The sequence below is a fragment of the Thermobia domestica genome, chromosome 3, assembly GCF_964235325.1.
Source record: "Thermobia domestica chromosome 3, izTheDome1.hap1.1, whole genome shotgun sequence".
NCBI classification, from domain to species: domain Eukaryota; kingdom Metazoa; phylum Arthropoda; class Insecta; order Zygentoma; family Lepismatidae; genus Thermobia; species Thermobia domestica.
In genome coordinates, this window is record NC_137456.1 from 27,955,963 (window position 1) to 27,975,699 (window position 19,737).

The window sequence follows — 19,737 nt, forward strand, 5'->3', positions numbered from 1 at the left end:
GCTTGTAGAACATAAGTTTGATACATTAATCATATGTGTAAATTTACCAAACGCTACCGTACAGGATAAAATAATAATAGTTGTGTGTAATTTTAGCTGAGTTTCTCATTTCATAGAATCAGTGGGATTTTTACGATTTTGTTTCGGTGGTTTTTGCTTGTTTCGGTAGGGGCTTTGCTAACTCTATTCCTTGAAATGTGAAAATTCTGCAATATATATATATATATATAAAACAATAAAAAGTTGCAATAACATTTCGGTGAGTGCTTAAGCCCAGGAGTCACCCCCTTAAATATGCCACTGCATAGAATACAATATTAAATATCTTGCGTTGATTGAAACGAAGTTCCTCCTAAGCATTAACATTTCTAGTGAAGTCATTATCACTTGATGCATTAATTAAGTGCAGTATTGCACTTTAAAGTGTGAGATGTAAGTAACAAACGCATATCCAAGAAATTTGACAGTTTATTGTAAGAATGTACTTTGTTTTTCTCCCTTCATTTTCAAATACACATTAAATGAAAACATCAAGTGAGAATGAAATTCCCCTCATCCCCCCCTTTAAATCCCAGACAGAAGAAAATATGAACTGCACTTCAAAATATTTGTACCCCTTGTAGTGGATCTAAATGGGAATATTTCATTAATACATACTGCGTGTTTTCTTCATGTAAATATTTGTTGAGTAATAATAATAATAATAATAATAATAATAATAATAATAATAATAATAATAATAATAATAATAATAATAATAATAATAATAGACTACTTTCAGTGAACTTTGTTTATTTATTCTTTGTTGTTAAATTAAACAACAAAAAATACTATATACTGCTAAAAAGTTCTTTAAAATAAATAATTTTGTAGTTTTAGTTTTTTTTTTTTTTTTTTTGTTTAACTCAATAAGGAAAATGGAAATCTGACTGTAATTTTAAACATTTCATGATACATTAAATATTATTTGTGTTACTAGTTTATCGGGCCTACCCTACTTGTGGGATTACGCTTCGCCACTGCTTAGCAAGTCGTCTTTGTTTTATAGTTATGCCCTATTGTTTTGAGTTGATAATCCAGCCGATAATGATTATAGTATATTCCATGCAGCGCTAAAAATATAGTTTTTGCAGCCTCTACATAAAAGTGATTGCTACCACAGTGGCAGTAATACTAGCGCTCACTTCAGCGGGTGGCCGTCAGGCCCGTATCCACGGGGGGCTAGGGTGGGCCGGACCCCCCTAAATTTTTACTGGCTCCCCAAAATTTTCATGGTAGGCTTGCAAATGAACTATATAATATGGTGATGAACTATGATCTGGTTGGGTCGAGCTCCCCCTAACTTCTACCGCCCCCCCTAGATTTTTGGGGTGGCTACAGGTCTGGTGGCCGCCACCCTAACTATAACTCATTTGTTTGTCATAAAAACCAAACATTCGATATAGTTTTCTTTTTAAACGTTATGTTAAATAAATTATAATTATTTTGGTTTGAAATTGTTGTACGATGACTGCCAAAGAATAACACTAGATTTTAGTTATACTTTTTGTTAGTAATTCCTCAACAATGTTATTCACTCATTTGTTATAAAAAAAAATCTATGAAGTTTTCTCTCTAAACTTTGTTTATAGAGTTTTGGTTTGAAAATATATAAAAATATAAATTGCAGTTGTTTTGGTTTGAATTTGTTGCATATATTGCTTATACAGTGAAACCTCTCTAAAGCGGACAGCCGTGGGGAATCAAAAATTGTCCGCTATAGAGAGGTGTCCGTCTTAGAGAGGTTTCGATATTTTCTTACGTAAATTAGTAAATAAGGTGATATGTAATTACAAACTATTGAAGGTAATTTATCAAACCGTTCTATGACTGTGGGCATGTCGATATCTGCGGATTCTCCACAAATCGCTTTGAAGGAAATTTTGTCTAATCCGAAACTTCTCTAACCACTCGTTCGAGACCTTGAAATCTGAAACATTCATTTCTGTTGCTACCTCTAAATTCTTAGCTTTTAGCATCGACTCTAACACAGGATTTTTTTTTCATTCCGCACTCTATAAAATCATTCACTTGCACACCAACTTTGTTCAAAGCAATGAGACACAATTTTCATTGTCATTTTCACACCACAACTTTATTAACTTGTCTAGGTTTTATATGATCTCAGGTGCTTGAGTTTTACCGATACAAAAATTTTCAGCTATCCTTCGCACACCTCAGTATTCTTCGAAAATTCAATCAATTCGATTTTAACATTAGCGCTTCTCGTGGCATTTCGAAAGCTCACAACAACTTACACCTTATTGCTTCCGTCTACAAATAGAGGCACTAAGACAATATGCGAATACGTGAACAAAAATTACCAAACATGTCTTCTGCTTGATTCCAGCAAAACAGTAAAATGACGTGTCATCCCATATGGCAGGCAACTGTCAATCACTTGATTCTAAAACAGGTTGGGTGGGAGTGGAATGCAAGCAAAGGATATGAAGGTGTTGTTAAACAAAGACGCTTCATCTGAGTTTCTGAACAGCCAGTTGACAAGGAAAAATGTTATTACAATGTTTCCTTGGTGATATATGTATGCATTTCTGAAAATGTATTTTTTCTGTATTTTTCAACTTGTTTCTAGAGAAAGTGTCCGTAATATGGAGGTAAATAATACCTATAAGAGACAGAAAAGACTGTCCGTGTCCGTACTAGAGAGTGTCGGCTTTAGAGAGGTTGTCAACATGGTTTTTCCTATTATAGTGTTTGGGGATTACAAAATATGTCCGTTATGAGAGGTGTCCGCTTTATAGAGGTGTCCGTTAGTAGAGGTTTCACTGTATATAGTGATTGAACAGGGGTAGGAAAATAAAAACAAAATAAGGTGCCGCATTCATTCAAGTTTGTGTTATTCAGCTGATTATTTACATTATTTTCAATGACTCGCCGTAGGTGCTATCATCTCCGGGGAAGGAGAACGGGGCTCCAACAGCATTGGTGGCGACCCGATTTTTTTCTTAAGAAAAGGTAGCAACTCTGAGTGCAAGTGGTCCTTGGTTTGATATCAGGCCGCGTGAGATTGTCGTGCACAACACCGTGTCCATGGGTTTTCTTGGAAGTTTCCGGTTTCCTAACATTTTTCCTTCTATCAATTCTCTCATTATTTTACACATTCACTAAACATCCATTTCCTTTAGTCTGCTGAATATGGTTGTGCATAAGAAAAGGTACATAATCTTTTTTTTATATATATTTTTACAACTCTGGTGGTTAAAAGCACATTAGCACTTAAACAGTAATTACGAAATTAGTTAATACGCTACTTATTAGAGGGCTCTCAAGATATAAATAAATATTTAGAACAGCTTCTTACTTCAGATTTAAGTACCATTCTTAAATTTTACTTAAAGCAGAAATATCTTAATGTTTGTCGAAATTAGGCCTACGTTACTTGGTGACTTTTTGTATTTACATGCCTCAATTAATATAGTGATCCAAAAGTCTCTCACAAGGAATATTGGAAAGTTGTAGATTGAAATTGCACATAGTTGTCTAAGTATGATAATAATATGACACTGTTACATAGTTCAGAATGAAGAATTACTGCAACAAATCTATAGATTGATGTTGCTCAATTTAGTAATAGGTAAACCGATTCACCTCTGAAATCGCTGCTCAATAGTTCGGTCATTAAAATGAATCGATTCATTTGAACGACTCTGACTCATATTTTTATGACAGGGAGAGGGGGAAGTTAAAAACTAAAATTGTATTATCAGACTAAATGCATTACTAAAATGAATTTAAAAGGTATAACTCCAATTTTAGATTACAAGCATACTGCTATTAACAAATTTTAAAAATCACAGGAAGTTACACTTTTAGACTAATGCAAATTACAATTAATAGATGTAACACACAAAAATGCAATTCAGATACAAATTAGACTAAATAAAATTACTATTAATAAGTGTGAAAATCAGGATTGGCAAAAACCAGGTTTAAACCCGTTTTTTGTTTTAACCTGATTTTTTTTGTTTAAACAAGGTTTTTTCGGTTTAAATAATTTCTTCTATGTATTTATAACACACATGGACAGAAATAAGTTTGTTTCGCCTTGGTGTTATTGTACAACAAGCGGGTTATACTGAAAGGGGTCACATAAGCTTAAAGCGGAATCCAAATCGCTTCTCGGCTTACATCCGAAAGAAATTGTCAACTGGAAGGACTTGTTGAAATATCCTTCTCCTGTAATAAAGAAACATGTGGCTTTCTTCAATGGTGTTGCGCTTCTTTTGAAGCCGCTTGAGGAAGGTTTGGACGATTTTACTTTATGGTGTCGCATACCATCAGCGTGTTAATCTTTGTCGATTTCCTGGAGGAATCACTATATGGCACGGATAATGATTTCTCTTGTGTGGTAGTACTTCAGGTGATTTCTTCAGTTTGGCGAAAAGCTCTTCACGAAGTGCTTGAAAAAATTGTGCACTGTGCCCACGGTTCACTTTCTGAAACATATTTGCTATGTTCTGCATGTGCTTCCAATACCACGTGCTGGCTGTAAACAACCTCAAACGACAACCATAAAGAAGGCGTAGTCAACTATCCTCAACAATCGTCAAATAACGAAGATCAATGGAAGTCAACAACATTTCAGGATAAAAGAAGCCAGAGCATCACAGAAGGCATAGATCAATATTGATACCGGAAGTTATAGTTGATTTTTATCACTTCCGGTTTTAATAGAGATTTAAGGATCAAGATAAAATGTATACTTGGGACATTTGATTAAGAGCCTTCCTTACTAAAAATAATACAAAATTTACCATTTTTCTTTTGTTTGTTTATTCGCAAATGAAAGGAGATAATGAAATGCAACTTACCACAATCATAGATAATGAAAAAAAAAAAAGCTCACTAATCTGTGCCGCGATTGACGCCAACGAAGAATTTCCTCTAAGACAGATAATATTGAAATACTTAAGTTACTTCAATAGTATCTGTCTTAGAGGAAATTCTTCGTTGACATCAATCGCGGGAGAGATTCATGAGCTAACCTATATTCTACAATAATTCTCAGTGTTGTCATCCATAGAAATTACAGTGTTTCCAGAATAATAATTCCCCCCAAAATCTAAGTTAAGGCAGCGACTAGAGGAACGAATTCAACTACATTTGATTATGTATTATGTTGTCCTGCTATCCTGTGAACTACTTTTTAAACAATAATTGTATTTAGTTTATAATAAACAAAATTTTTAACATACAGTATTTAAAATTAAATAATAGTGTTACTTGAAAAGTAGTTCACAAGATACCAAACCAACATGATACGTAATAAAATGCAGGTGTGTTCGTTCTTCTAGTCGCTGCCTCAACTTAGATTTTGGGGGGAATTGTTATTCTGGTAATACTGTAATTTCTATGGTGGCAACACTGAAAATTCTTCAGGTTCATATTTTCTATTGTAGAATAACATTATCTATGATTGTGGCAAGTTGCATTTCATTATCTCCTTTCACTTATGAATAAACAGACAAAAGAAAACTGGTAAATGTATTATTTTTAGTAAGGCAGACTTTTAAATTACAGGAAATCGTTTCTCACTATCTAATACCATATTTACTTTGTAGTGACCAACATAAAAACAGAAAAATGGTTGATTTTTACTGTTTGGTATGGATCAACCAAACTCGATTCCTAGCGATGGTCTACATCCCTGTGTACCGGCCAAAATGGATGGCGATCCATAAAGTAGTGCAAAATTATCACACAACGAATAGAGGGGTTATCGGAGGACCAGTTTGGATTCAGGAGGAAAAGAGAAACAAGGGAAGCTATACTGAGTCTACGGTTGATCATGGAACAGCACATCAGAATAAACAATCCAATTGTGATAACATTTGTAGATATAGAGAAAGCTTTTGACAACGTAGATTGGAATATCACGTTCAAAGCGTTGAAGAATCTGAAAGTAGATTACAGAGACAAAAGAATAATATACCAACTTTATAGGAATCAGACAGCTGTTATAGGAAGAGATCAGAAAGAAGCAAGAATAAGTAAAGGAGTGAGGCAAGGATGTGGAGTTTCGCCTCTCCTGTTCAACGTCTATATAGAAGAGGCTAAGAAATGATTCTCTAATAAAAACGAGAAAGACGTAAAAGTAAATGGTCAGGTTTTCAGCACAATAAGGTTTGCTGATGACATAGCATTGATAGCGGAGAACGATGAGGACATGCAGGAAGCACTTTCAAACCTGAACGACCAAGTGGAAAAAACATGCAAAATGAAGATAAATAAGAAGAAAAAGAAAGTGATAAAGTGCACAAGAGCAGGAGAGGAAGGGGTAAACGTATGGTTAGATGGAGAGAAAATCGAAGACGTTAAGACGTCCCCCTATTTAGGAAGTCTAATATCCTCGGACGGAAAAAGTGAAAAAGACGTATCAGAATAACACGGGCTAAACAAGCATTCAATAGGAAAAGAGGACTATAGATATACCACATTGACTTGACACCTAGTCTTCTGTTCCAGGCGCTGCTATCGCCTGAAAGAATTCCACTCCCTTTCGCTGAGATTCTCTCGTTTAGCAACAGCTGAAATCTGATTATCTCAACGCGTAGGTGTGTGACAGTATGAGCTTTAGTTCGCATTTTTGCCACGGCTCAAGACACTTTGGCAGCACAATACTAACATCAAGAAATATGTCGCTGGACGTTCGTAAACAATTTATTAAGACACTGGTATGGAGCGTGGTGCTGTACAGATCAGAGACGTGGACATTAAGAAAACCTGAAACATCCAAGCTGGAAGCATTTGAAATGTGGTGTGTGTGGTTTCTGCGCATATCATGGACCGAAAAGAAAAGGAATGAAGACGTACTAAACGAAGCTAATGAAGGACGACAGATCATGAAGATAATAGGAAAAAGAAGAAACAGCATGCTTGGCCATCTTATTCGACACTCCGATTGGATCACTGTTCTGATAGAGGGGAAGGCAGAAGGAAAACCAGGAAGAGGAAGACCAAGGATAGAATATCTAGATGCAGTTACGAAGAAGAGGCCTTATCAAAGTATAAAACAGCTCTCCCAAGCGAGAGAAAAGTTTTAAGATTTCCATGTTGCTTACCAAGCTATGGTTGAGGTGAACAAGTTTTTTTTTTTTTTTTTTTTTCGCCCAGGACGATGAACACGTATTTTTCTCCCAGATAGACAGACAGGGAGGTTTAGTAAACAAAACTCTTTAATAATTTCTCGATTTTAGGAAAGAAAACATTTGACGGGAAGGAAGAGAAAAAAATATTTTCTCGTCTTTTAACCTTTCTTCTCACAGCAAACTGGTTTCAACGTATTATGACGTCAAAAGATAACGTGAAGAAAGAGAAGAAAGAAAATCAACAAATATTGGAGTAAGACAAGAACAGTAGCCAGTAAATATTGTTTTAACACACGGTGCTAATGAGAAAAGAAGTCCTATTGTGTTTGCGGTTTTTGATTTATGTTGTGCGTAATACGAATTAGAACTTGGTTGACAATGCAAAGTGCATACCATTCTATGCTGACGAGAAGAGAAAATAAGAAATTGAGGTTCACGCACGAACAAAGTCCTGTGTACGAAACAGTTCATTTGTTTGTCAATCGTTTGTATCAGGTTAAGTTCATTTGCTTATTTCTCTATGTTAAAAAGCAATAACTCTATAGGGAACTCTGACCGCAGGGCCGGCCCTAGGAGATTTATCGCCCCGTACAATGGCATCATTTGCAGCCCCCTTCTCCCGAAAGAACAAATCTTAAAAGACATGATTTTAAGTATGCTATTCCATCATGAATAATGAAGAGAAAGGAAAAGTACTCGAACTCAGGGAGGCCTAAACACTACAAATACAATGTCGTTGTGTCTGTTTTTCTTTCATTAAATAATAATCTATTATGTTAGTGAAAGATAAAGCAAACACACCGCTGCAGAGGAAAAATGGTAATCCTTTTTATAAAATTCAATATTGACCTTCAATTTCAATATATCAGTTTGCAATTCCAGTACAACTAGCTCTTTTATCTTGATTTCTTGATCTTTCTTCTACATCTGTTAATTTTTTCTAAAACTCGCTTCCACCTTCAATGATAAGGAACTTGTTTATGACAAAGACAAGACTAGATTTCATATCAAAACTGTGATAACTAACTAAGGTCTTTCCAGCCTTAGAACAAAGTAGACGTAAACAAAGCGAAATGTATTACTCCACGACATCACGTGCTTCGGCAGCGAGAGACGTGAACAGCAAGATCGTATGCTTACTTACTGTCGTCGCATAATTTCCAAAGTGTAAGGATACGGTTGGTTGGAAATAATTAACGTACTGACACTGTCTACTGTTCTGCTGGAAATATGTATTTTCTTAAATCGTTATATAAACTCCTCTTTTGTCTTTTATAACACGAGACGAAAATGGATTATTGTTACTCATCGTCGCCATGAAACTCTGCATTCTACAATTTCAAATGAGTAGGGTCGGCACGGGAACGCATACGCATTAGGGTGCATCGAATTTCCACTTTTTTTGAAATCAGCTTACCCTTAGTGGTATTTTTTTGCGAAATGGCCTCCATATAACGTATAAAAAATTGCAAGTCGATTGGTCAATATCTTTAGGTGCCACCAATGGCCAAAAGTTTTAAAATTTTGTTAAAAAATAAATATTATTTTTTAAAAATGTAAAATATCTAGTTTTATGAAATATGGTTATCCTATCTGGTTTTGTTTCTGTAAAAGGTCAATATTGTACGTGAAAAAATTTCAGCTTGATGAGTTAAGTCATTCAGGTGCCACCTGTGGCTTAAAATATGGACAAATGTGTCCCTACTTTTTCATTTTTTAAAATTAAGTAGCATTGTTTGTGATTCATCTGGATCGTTAATTAGATAAGAAAGATTTTGTTTTACATCTGCAGCTATTTGCTTATTTCCAAACGTTAATGATTGAAATGACCCAGAACTCACCATGAGGAGGTGTCTGTAGTTCGAGTTCCGCCCACCCGTATATACTAATGTTGCATATGGTAGTGCAAGTCATATTGTTACTCTTTTACCTCAAACTGTTTTTTTTTTCTTTTTTGTATTACATTCTGGTATGTTTTTTCTTGTTTGTAGTGTTGATAGGACAAATCTATGTCGTGCTTCTTGCCCACATACCGTTGATGCCGCTTCTGTCCTCAACTTCACCATTCTTTCTACCGCGCGAGTGTGACAGGGTAAGGATGTAATATATTCATTAGCCATTGGAGCCGTCTTTACATTTTCTCTTAGCTTCTGCAGGCTCAAGTGTTTCGTCAGTGGTGACTCTGTCAGCGTCATGCTGACCAATTAATCATATCACCAATTAATCATCATACACACGAATGAACTCCCATTTCGACATTTGATTGAATTTATAGACGGCAAGTCTACTTTACCAAATACATTTAAAGGACCAATAGGATCAGCACTTCTAATCTGTGAAGAGTTGTCACTCCAGATTTTTCAGCCAGTTCCAGTAGACTGGGATCTCAACTTCACTGAAGATTCATTAAACACGGATCAAAAATAAGTGCTGAATATCTGCCAAGCGGTTTCTTCAGGAGAATGGCCCATTGAGTTAGCTCACATGAACCCTGGTAAAATCCATCAAGCCAGATGGGTAATTACAGCAAATAGAGTCTTACGTTTGTGCGTAGGAACAAAAGAACCCACAAATGAACTTAAAACCATCGTCGAGTACATCATGATGGTCTACGCGCCACTCCGGTTTGCTGTGATCCGTAATACATCGTGTGCAGAAGAAGCTCGTCATTTGTGGCAACTCATCACGACTTCTCGCCACATGGAAGCGAAATACAGGAAAATAATTGATCCAATGTCCGTAGAAATGAGTGGTACGGTCATCCTGAAAACCTACTTCTATCAATGTTGACTGACCAAGATGCTAACGTACGAGAGCTCGGCTGGAGGCGAGTCCTAAAAGCAAGACAAACGACCCAATCTGGTGATCGCGTACCGGTACGAGAATTCGTCATCCCTGAAATCAACTTAGAAGCGACAAACTATGTTGATATGATTAATTGGTCAACATGACGCTGACAGAGTCACCACTGACAAAACACTTGAGCCTGCAGAAGCTAAGAGAAAATGTAAAGACGGCTCCAATGGCTAATGAATATATTACATCCTTACCCTTTCACACTCACGCGGTAGAAAGAATGGTGAAGTTGGGGACAGAAGCGGCATCAACGGTATGTGGGCAAGAAGCACGACATAGATTTGTCCTATCAACACTACAAACAAGAAAAAACATACCAGAATGTAATACAAAAAAGAAAAGAAAAACAGTTTGAGGTAAAAGAGTAACAATATGACTTGCACGACCATATGCAACATTAGTACATATGGGTGGGCGGAACTCGAACTACAGACACCTCCTCATGGTGAATTCTGGGTCATTTCAATCATTAACGTTTGGAAATAAGCAAATAGCTGCAGATGTAAAACAAAATCTTTCTTATCTAATTAACGATCCAGATGAATCACAAACAATGCTACTTAATTTTTTTTAAAAAAAAGTAGGGACACATTTGTCCATATTTTAAGCCACAGGTGGCACCTGAATGACTTGACTCATCAAGCTGAATTTTTTTTCACGTAAAATATTGACCTTTTACAGAAACAAAACCAGATAGGATAACCATATTTCATAAAACTAGATATTTTACATTTTTAAAAATTACATTTATTTTTTAACAAAATTTCAAAACTTTTGGCCGTTGGTGGCACCTAAAGATATTGACCAATCGACTTGCAATTTTTTATACGTTATATGGAGGCCATTTTGCAAAAAAATATCACTAAGGGTAAGCTGATTTCAAAAAAAGTGGAAATTCGATGCACCCTAATACGCATGCGTAGTAAATACTATGTCCAAGTACGGGTAAAATTGAAATAAAGTTACATCTATTGTTAAACATTATATATATTATTGCGTTTGTTATCACAAAATGCAGGATAATTTCAGATATCTTTATTTGAAATTATTATTTTAGTAGGGATTATATTGCGGTAGGATACTAGTACAGTGAGACCAAGAACCAATCACTGGTAGTCAGGTGGGTTTGTTTACATCTACTTTTTTCTAAGGCTGGAAACAGAATAAATGGAACAGGTGTTCGCTACTGTTCGAGAATTGAGTTCTTGTATTTGGTAACAATCAAGTAATTCATACTGAGATTTATTTGTTTGACCATTTGCTTTAGCACTGTTCATGAGACCTTTTAAACTAATGCAACGTAAACATGATTTATGAATAGAAGGTCATAAATTTAGTAAATTTAATTACTACCATCATGAAGTCTGTTTTTAGCAAGAAAACATTTATTTTAAATAATATAGTTAAGACAGCTTTTCCGCCCCTCGAAATTCGCCGCCCCGTGTAAATATAATATGGTAAAGCGACTGATTCTGATTGGCCGACTGAACAACACGTAGGTCAGGGGCGTACCCACGAGGAGTCCACCGCGTCAAAACACTCCCAGAACTTCCTAACTCAACATACATGTGTACATTTTCTCAATAAAACTAAACTTATTTAACAGGAAAATGATTGATATAGCATGAAAATTCGATCATCAGTACTCTTTCTCTTATAAACACAATCTAGTTCTATCATGTTTTTTCTGAAACTATAGGTGGAAGTATTTTACAATTACTTATCGTCTTTTTGGATGCAGAATAATACCCGTTGAGTAGAGTTGATTATGAGTTTAACGTCCCTTTCAGCAGCGAGGCTCTATGAAACGTGGACCTACTGATTAACGTGATTCCAAACCACATGAGCTTCCGCCGGCTATCGAACCAGAGTCTCCCACGCCAAAAGCGCGTACGCTAACCGCTTAGCCATGGAGGAGCACCAGAATAATACCCGTTCAATATTATATAGATGTACTGGCTGGTAGTATTGGAACCCCTCCAGCCCCTAAAGTTTGGACTCCCCCTAAACAGAAATTTCTGGACGTGCACCTGCCTAGGCCAAACTATTTAAGCTTGAAACTTCACACTTGGACAGTACTTAGATTTTTATTTTTAAGTTTTTGAATTCGATTTTAGTTTAGTGTCTCGTTCAACAGCGAGGCTATATGAGACGGGACCTGCAACTTAACATGGGATCCGAACCACACAAGCTTCTGCTGGGAATCGAGTCCGGGTTCTCCCAGGCCAAAAGGAGATGTAAGAAAGGATTTCTGGAAATTTGATGTGAAAGTATGAAAGAGGTGGCAATTTTATTTATTTATTTATTAAACAATCACCAGATACAGCTCAGAGGCCATTTTACACTGGATATCTAACAACAACAAAAATAACAATGGAAAGGATTTGGGAAAGTATTGGCCAGGGCCTGTTTAGTAGGTACCATCCCAGCATTTGCCTGGTAGGACTGAGGAAAACCCTGGAAAACCTCAGTCAGGATGGTCAGCAGCGGGATCCGCGACCTTCCGAATGTGAAGCCAACGCTCTTTTCGCTCGGTTAAAAAACAACTTTCCTCGGGCCGGGTTTGAACTCACGCCAAAATAGATTTTCGTTATTAGTATATAGCGCTAGCCCACTCAGCCACGAAGACCGACGATGTCCATATGATAACATCACTTAAGTTTAAAGACATGAAATTCGGAATTAAGACTATTAACTTAAAGATATGAAATTAAAATCTTGCGTTAGTATAATAGAACAGTTTGAGAACGGGCTTGTTTGACCCTCGTTTCCAGGTGGTCCTTCTATTTTTGAAAGTACTCCCATGCGCAAAAAATATTGCGCGTATACTGTAACTCACGATTTTTCGCAATTATTTCATTTTCCATATGTTTATGGGTAAAATTTAGTTATTAGTAAGTGGAGATAATAGAAAGCAATCCATCTAAGGAGATATTTCCAAAAAATATAATAAAATAATAAAAATATAAGCAAAAAACAAAATTATGTTCGGTTTTGTGTATACTGGCAATAATGTTTTCGAGGGAATTTTTGGAGTAGCACAGCACGATTGCAGAGGGAATAACAAGATTAGTAGGAGAAGACCTGAACCAAGGAATGGAAATTGGAGTAAAATATTGCATTTATTGGCTTAAATCTAGGGTGTAAATTGTCTGCCAAATATAAATTAGCTTCTGTAAGCAAGATGTTACGCGAAAATATATAAACAAAGAGAAAAACTGTTGTCTTAAGTTTGGAAGTGACATGCTCTATAGCCATGAGCATTTATTTCTTAAGAAAAAGATAGGCAACAAAAGAAAATCTGTGTGGTCAAGTGGGTAGTGTGACGGACTAGTACTTCTTATACTTTTTTGACACCAGATCGAATCCCATCCGGTCCTGTTCAATTTTTTTTCTTTACAAAACATTGTAGAAAGTGTATAATTTTTATGTTGATAAAACTGAAACAATGCAATTAGGAAATAACTTTTTGTTTCCTCTGATGACGTATTTATTTAGAATTAGTGTACTATTAGTAATACCGATTGCTTTCAGTTTATGGTGTTGTATAGCTTCCTTTATCATCCTCTTTTCTTGAAAAAAAAAATTATCTCCAATAAAGTATGAAAAATATATATAGTCAGAAACAGACATCTTAGTATCAAACGTGATTTATCGTGATGAAATGAATGTTTCCCGTTATTAAAAAAGAAAACTATAGAAAATCATTGAATTTGGTCTTAAGGTTTTTATTGTGCTATATATATTCTTTATAAGACTATACTTTATAAGGGAAGATGAGCGATCATACCCTCAAATTTAGCTAGTGAGTGAAAGATGTTTTCGGCACAAATATTTTACAGGTTTAGGTGCATGAAACACCAATACGCCATGGTCTTGACCTTCGTTTATTTCACATTATTATCCGACATATCATAGCAGGTAAAAAGCAGCATCAATCGGCAAGAAGAACTGCAAGTTGTGGTCTTAGTCTGTTTTTGATGCTCCGGACTCGATCGCCTAGCACGCTCGTCTATACCTTGACTCATACGTCTATCATTCAGTGCAGGCACATATCCAACTTTTCTTTTCGGAGGGGACCCGACACGAATCCTGGTAAGCACGTAATTCTAATGTTTCAAAAATATCAATAATAATAATAATAATAATAATAATAATAATAATAATAATAATAATAATAATAATAATAATAATAATAATAATAATAATAATAATAATAATAATAATAATAATAATAATAATGGAACAGTTCTGTATTTCTCTTAAACGTTTCTTACTTGTCATTTATGAACCGGTCAAACTTAATTCTAACTCACACGAAATCGAAAAATATTTTCTAGAGACATGTAAGGAAAACTGTCTGCTACGTATATCACATAACAAAAATAGCAAATGGCAATGAGTGTATCGTTCTAATAAAGTAATGTTATAAACAGACCGGAAACGAAATTGTAATCCCATTTAAAAGTGTTCTTTAATTCCACCTGGTATCAATGGCATTACGGTATATTCTTACAAGTAACACTTCCCAAGTGTAACACTCCGATTTTGATAAAATTTGACAGTCAGATACTACACATAAAATGAACGAATACATGTTTTTTATTTTCTGCGGAAAAACTGTTTTACGGGAGCAAAAGCACTCACCCAAAATTTTGAAAGTTGACGCCCGAAAGACAAAAACAACTGGAAGAAAGTGTACGAAATTGTGCACAGATATGGCAGACGTAAAATGAAGGAATACGTGTTTTGTATTTTCCTGGAAAAAACGGTTAGGTGGGACGCAGACCCCTCCAAACCTTTGATCATGAAATATCAAAAGTGCTAGTAACAATATGTCTGATGTGTGTAAAGGACGAAGAATTCCGATGACACTTTGTGTATGGACAATACGCAAAAACTAAACGAATGCCTGTTTTAGGGGACAAAATCCCCTATCCAAAATGATGAAAGTTGACGCCCGAAAGGCAAGAAGAAGTGAACCGAAATGAATGAAATTGTGCACAGATATTGTAGACGAAAAATGAGGGAATATGGGTTCCGTATTTTCCTGAAAAAAAAAAAAAAAAACGTTTCGGTGGGACACAGACCCCTCCAAAACAGTATGTCAGAAGTGCTTAAAGGACATGAAGAATTGGAACGACACATTGTGTAGGGACAATACGCAAAAAAATAAGGTTTATTTTCTGCGAAAAATTGGTTTTAGGGGGCAGAATTTCCCCCCCCCCCCAATTTCGAAATCGTGCACAGATATTCTAGACGTAAATCGAGGTAATTGTGTTTCGTATTTTCCTGGAAAAAGCGATTGAGTGGGGCTCGGACCTTCTAAGCTGTTGATTAGGAAATATCAAAAGTGCAAATAAGTATGTATACGTCAGAAGTTCCTAAAGAGTATGGAGAATTGCAACAAAACTTCGTATAGGGACAATTTGCAAAACAATAAATGAAATGCATTTTAATTTGTATGAAAAAACAGTGTTGGGGCCTAGAGCCCCTCCAAAAAAAAATTAATATTACCGTAAAAGTGCAGGAAGGAGTGGACCGAAGAAAATGAAATTGTGTGTAGATATTGTATAGACTGTATGTAAAATAAGGACTTTCGTGTTTTAAAGATGTCCCTATCAATTTTGGCACATCAACAGCAAACAGGAAATTAATCGGCACGAGTTTTTGTTTATGCGGAAAAACATTGTAAGGGTTAAAGTTGCCTCGTGAAATACTACAAAATACGCTATACTGTTTGTGCTTGTTGTTGATCTGCCAAATTTGAAGAAATCTGATGGAGACACTTGTGAAACACGAGGGCTTTATTTTTCATATCCAATATCTACAGACAATTTCATTCGCTTCGGTCCAATCCTTCCGACATTCAACGCCTCGGTCCACTCAAAAGGTTTTTTTCTCTTTTCAGGAAAATACGAAGCACGTATTTCCTCATCTTACCTCTACAACATTTGTGAACAATTTCATTCAGTTCGGTACATTTTTTCTTGCCTTTCTTGCGTCAAATTTCAAAATTCATGGGGAGGACCTTTTGTCCTCTAAAACCGTTTTTTCGCAGGAAATAAAAAAGCCGAATTTGTTTATTTTTTGCTTATTGTCCTAACACAAAGTTTTGTTCCAATTCTTCATGTAAATTTAGGCACTTCTGACATACTGTTATTAGCACTTTTGATATTTCATGATCAAAGGTTTGGAGGGATCTGTGCCCCACCTAACCGTTTTTTCCAGGAAAATACAAAACAAGTATTCTCTAATTTTATGTCCGCAATATCTGTTCACAATTTCGTTCACTTTGGTCCACTTGTTTTTGCCTTTCGAGCGTCAACTTTCAAATTTTGGGTGAGGGCTTTTGCCCCCTAAAACCGTTTTTCAGCAAAAAATAAAAAAAAAATAAATAAAAAATAAAAAATAAAAAAGCACTTATTTGTTTATTTTATGTATAGTATCTACCTGCCAAATTTTATCAAAATCGGAGTGTTACACTTGGGAAGTGTTACTTGTTAGAATTATAACAACAACGCATTGTCCACAGTTTGGACACTGACTCAAAGTAATCTGACATAAAAAAAAACTCAAAAGGGAAAAAGTAGGTTTATTAAAAAGTGCTTGAGGTTTGGTAAGGGACAGCTTCCAGGACCTCACGCTGGATATCACTGAGTCAATGCATTATATTTGTTTCTTGCAAAGATGATAATTAGATGCGTAATGTGTAAAATTATATCATAGTTTGACTTTTAGAGGTCTTTCCTTAACACATCCATATTATCCGGCGTTCTGCCTGCCTGTTTTATGTCGGATAAGCGAAACTCTACTGTATTTTCAGATAGCATATACACAGGAGCTAGAGGTCTGCACGGGCCGGAAATTTTAGAACGGACTCGGCCCGTCCCCTTTAATTTATAATCTATAGGCATTAGCATTAAGGGCAGAGCCAATGGAGCCCAGGGCCCCCAGCTCAGGGGGCTCTTTAAAATCCCTCTGTTTAATACTTACGCTCGCGGTATCGCTAGATTTAAGTCTTTGCATCAGCAGAATTTACCTGTTAATAATGAATGCAATTATTTAATTGTTAATAATGAATTTAACTAAACTAATTATTGTAAACTTGGAGCACATTCAAATATTACAGCATAGTTCTCGGTAGTTCCATAAGTAATTTCAGAGACCACGGTGTTTCAGTGGTAGAGTGTTCACCTTTGGTGCATGGAGTCCTTGGTTCGATCTATGCTCGCGCCAAGCGAACCTTGTGCTGGACAAACACTGTGTGCGTGGGTTATCTCGAGGTTCTCCCGTTTTATCCCACTTTTTTCATTCCACCATTTCATTCATTTCTTATCATCACTGTCTCTTTTAGCCTATCCGGCATAATCGTGGGACGTAAAACTTAAAAATTTCATTTCAAATCATCTCAATCAAAAAACGGTTGCAGGAAGTACCGGTATGTAATTTCGAATAAAACAAACTACTATATACAATTCTGAGTATATTATTCTTTTATGAAATTCTCGCGAACCTTATTTCTAAATTGAAGGGTAAGAAGACTAAATTCATTCTCTTATTATTATAGATCCATTTCAATTGAAGCAGTTGGAATAGTTGAAAAAAAAAAAAAAAAACATACCCTATATTCCAGTGTGCCACAATCGGTATAACGCGCCACACTGGTGTGTCCAGCAAAGTGAACAGTGTGACGCAACGCAAACTTTTTCCTATTATTTGCAAGAATATTTGTCGAGTTCCTGTTATTATTATTATTATTATTATTATTATTATTATTATTATTATTATTATTATTATTATTATTATTATTATTATTATTATTATTATTATTAACGATTTTTTCATGGATCAGCTGTCTGTATACGGTTAAGCAACCACAAGTATCACATTGAAGGAATGAGTGTAATTATTTACTTTAATAGTAATACAAAAGTCTATTTGCTTGTATATTCTACCGGTAATAACTGCATTCGTCTAGAAAGCTAGGACTAACAACAAAGGGATACCAAGTTGTGACCACACACCGCCCCAAATCGTGGGTGCCACAAGTTCTCTTCTACGCCTTAGAACAATAAGGGCTGTAGCGTTCAGGGAGAGAGAGAAACAACTTAATTCCATTGCAGTTATATGCTTATTAAATGTTAACTTATATTTATAAATTGTGTAAGTGATCGTATCGTTTTCTGTTTATTATTATTATTATTATTATTATTAATAATAATAATAATAATAATAATAATAATAATAATAATAATAATAATAATAATAATAATAATTCTTATTATTATACATTTCTTAATACGTTGATTGCCATGTGTATGGAATTCCATACACACGGCTGTCCTGTACAGTAGAGCGTGATTATTTTCCATACGCAAACAATGTAGATATTCCAAGTTTGTTGTGTTCGTTCTATAGGTGTGTATGTAATTAGATACATATGGCGTAGAAATCAAAATTTAATGTCCATGCCACGTATATGCAAAACCATACACAAAGACATTTATGAACAAAGACATTGAGTTTGAGTTTAACGTCTCGTTCAGCGACGAAGCTATATGAGACGTCGGCCTACTGATTAACGTGGACTCCGAACCACGTGAGCTCTCGCCAGGAATCGAAGCCGGGTCTTCCACGCCAAAGGCGCGTACGCTAGCCACTAAAGAGCTTATGACTGAGACATTTATGAGCTAAAACAAAGGCGAAAACAAAGATGTGTGATGTGATTTTGAGTTTATCGTCCCTTTCAGCAGCGAGGCTATATGAGACGTGGACCTACTGATTAACGTGAAATCCGAACCACATGAGCTCCCGCCGGACGAAAACAAAGACCTTTGGAATTGACAATTGTTTGGACATTCCAGTCGAACCTACCTAATATTAACAACGTTTCTACGATAATTTCGTAACTTGTATTATTTCTTTTGTTGATTAGCTTGGTTAGGCTTATTTAAACACTTGCTTCTTTGCACCGACGTGTTACATCTCTTGGATGAAGATACACTAGCTCTCACTGGAAATCTAATCCAGAACCAATGCACTTGAACCATTTGACCACAACAAGGCACATTTAAAAAGAAGTTTCGATTTTGTTCGGAAAATTGCGATTAGGTGTAACATTTAAAAATATATTTAAGAAAGGGTACGGAGTAAACGCACTGTACTTTCTCGCTCGAATTTTTTACACTGACTTATGTTAGGCTGCAACTGTTATTGAAACATTTATTTGGGAAATTGCGAATAAAATAATGTTTTGGAAAACTTTGCTAGAAGAAACTTCAGGCCCAAAAGTAAAGTACCCATTGATCATATTTCCGTTAGAAATAACTTGATCCATATATTAGAATTATAAAGGATATAATTGTATGTGAACTATAAGCAAAAGCGTCTGAGTAATTTCTGAGAAAATTATGCAAAAAGTCATCCCCAAGAATAAATTATCCCTTGTGGATCTTTTCAGTACAAACGAGCTATGCTATATTGTTAGTGTTTTCATAAAACATTTATTTATGAAATACAAACACAATCGCCTGAGTCGTTCTTGAGAATATCGCAGGGTAAAACTTACTGTCAAAAGTAATATACCATTTCTAGATTTTCCGGATGAGGGAATTATACCATATAGCTAGGTTATTTATGTAACACGTATTTATAAAATATGAACAACAAACATCTCCTAAGTTGTTTTTAGGAAGGTCATCGGGAAAAGCTTACCCCCAAAGGTAAACTC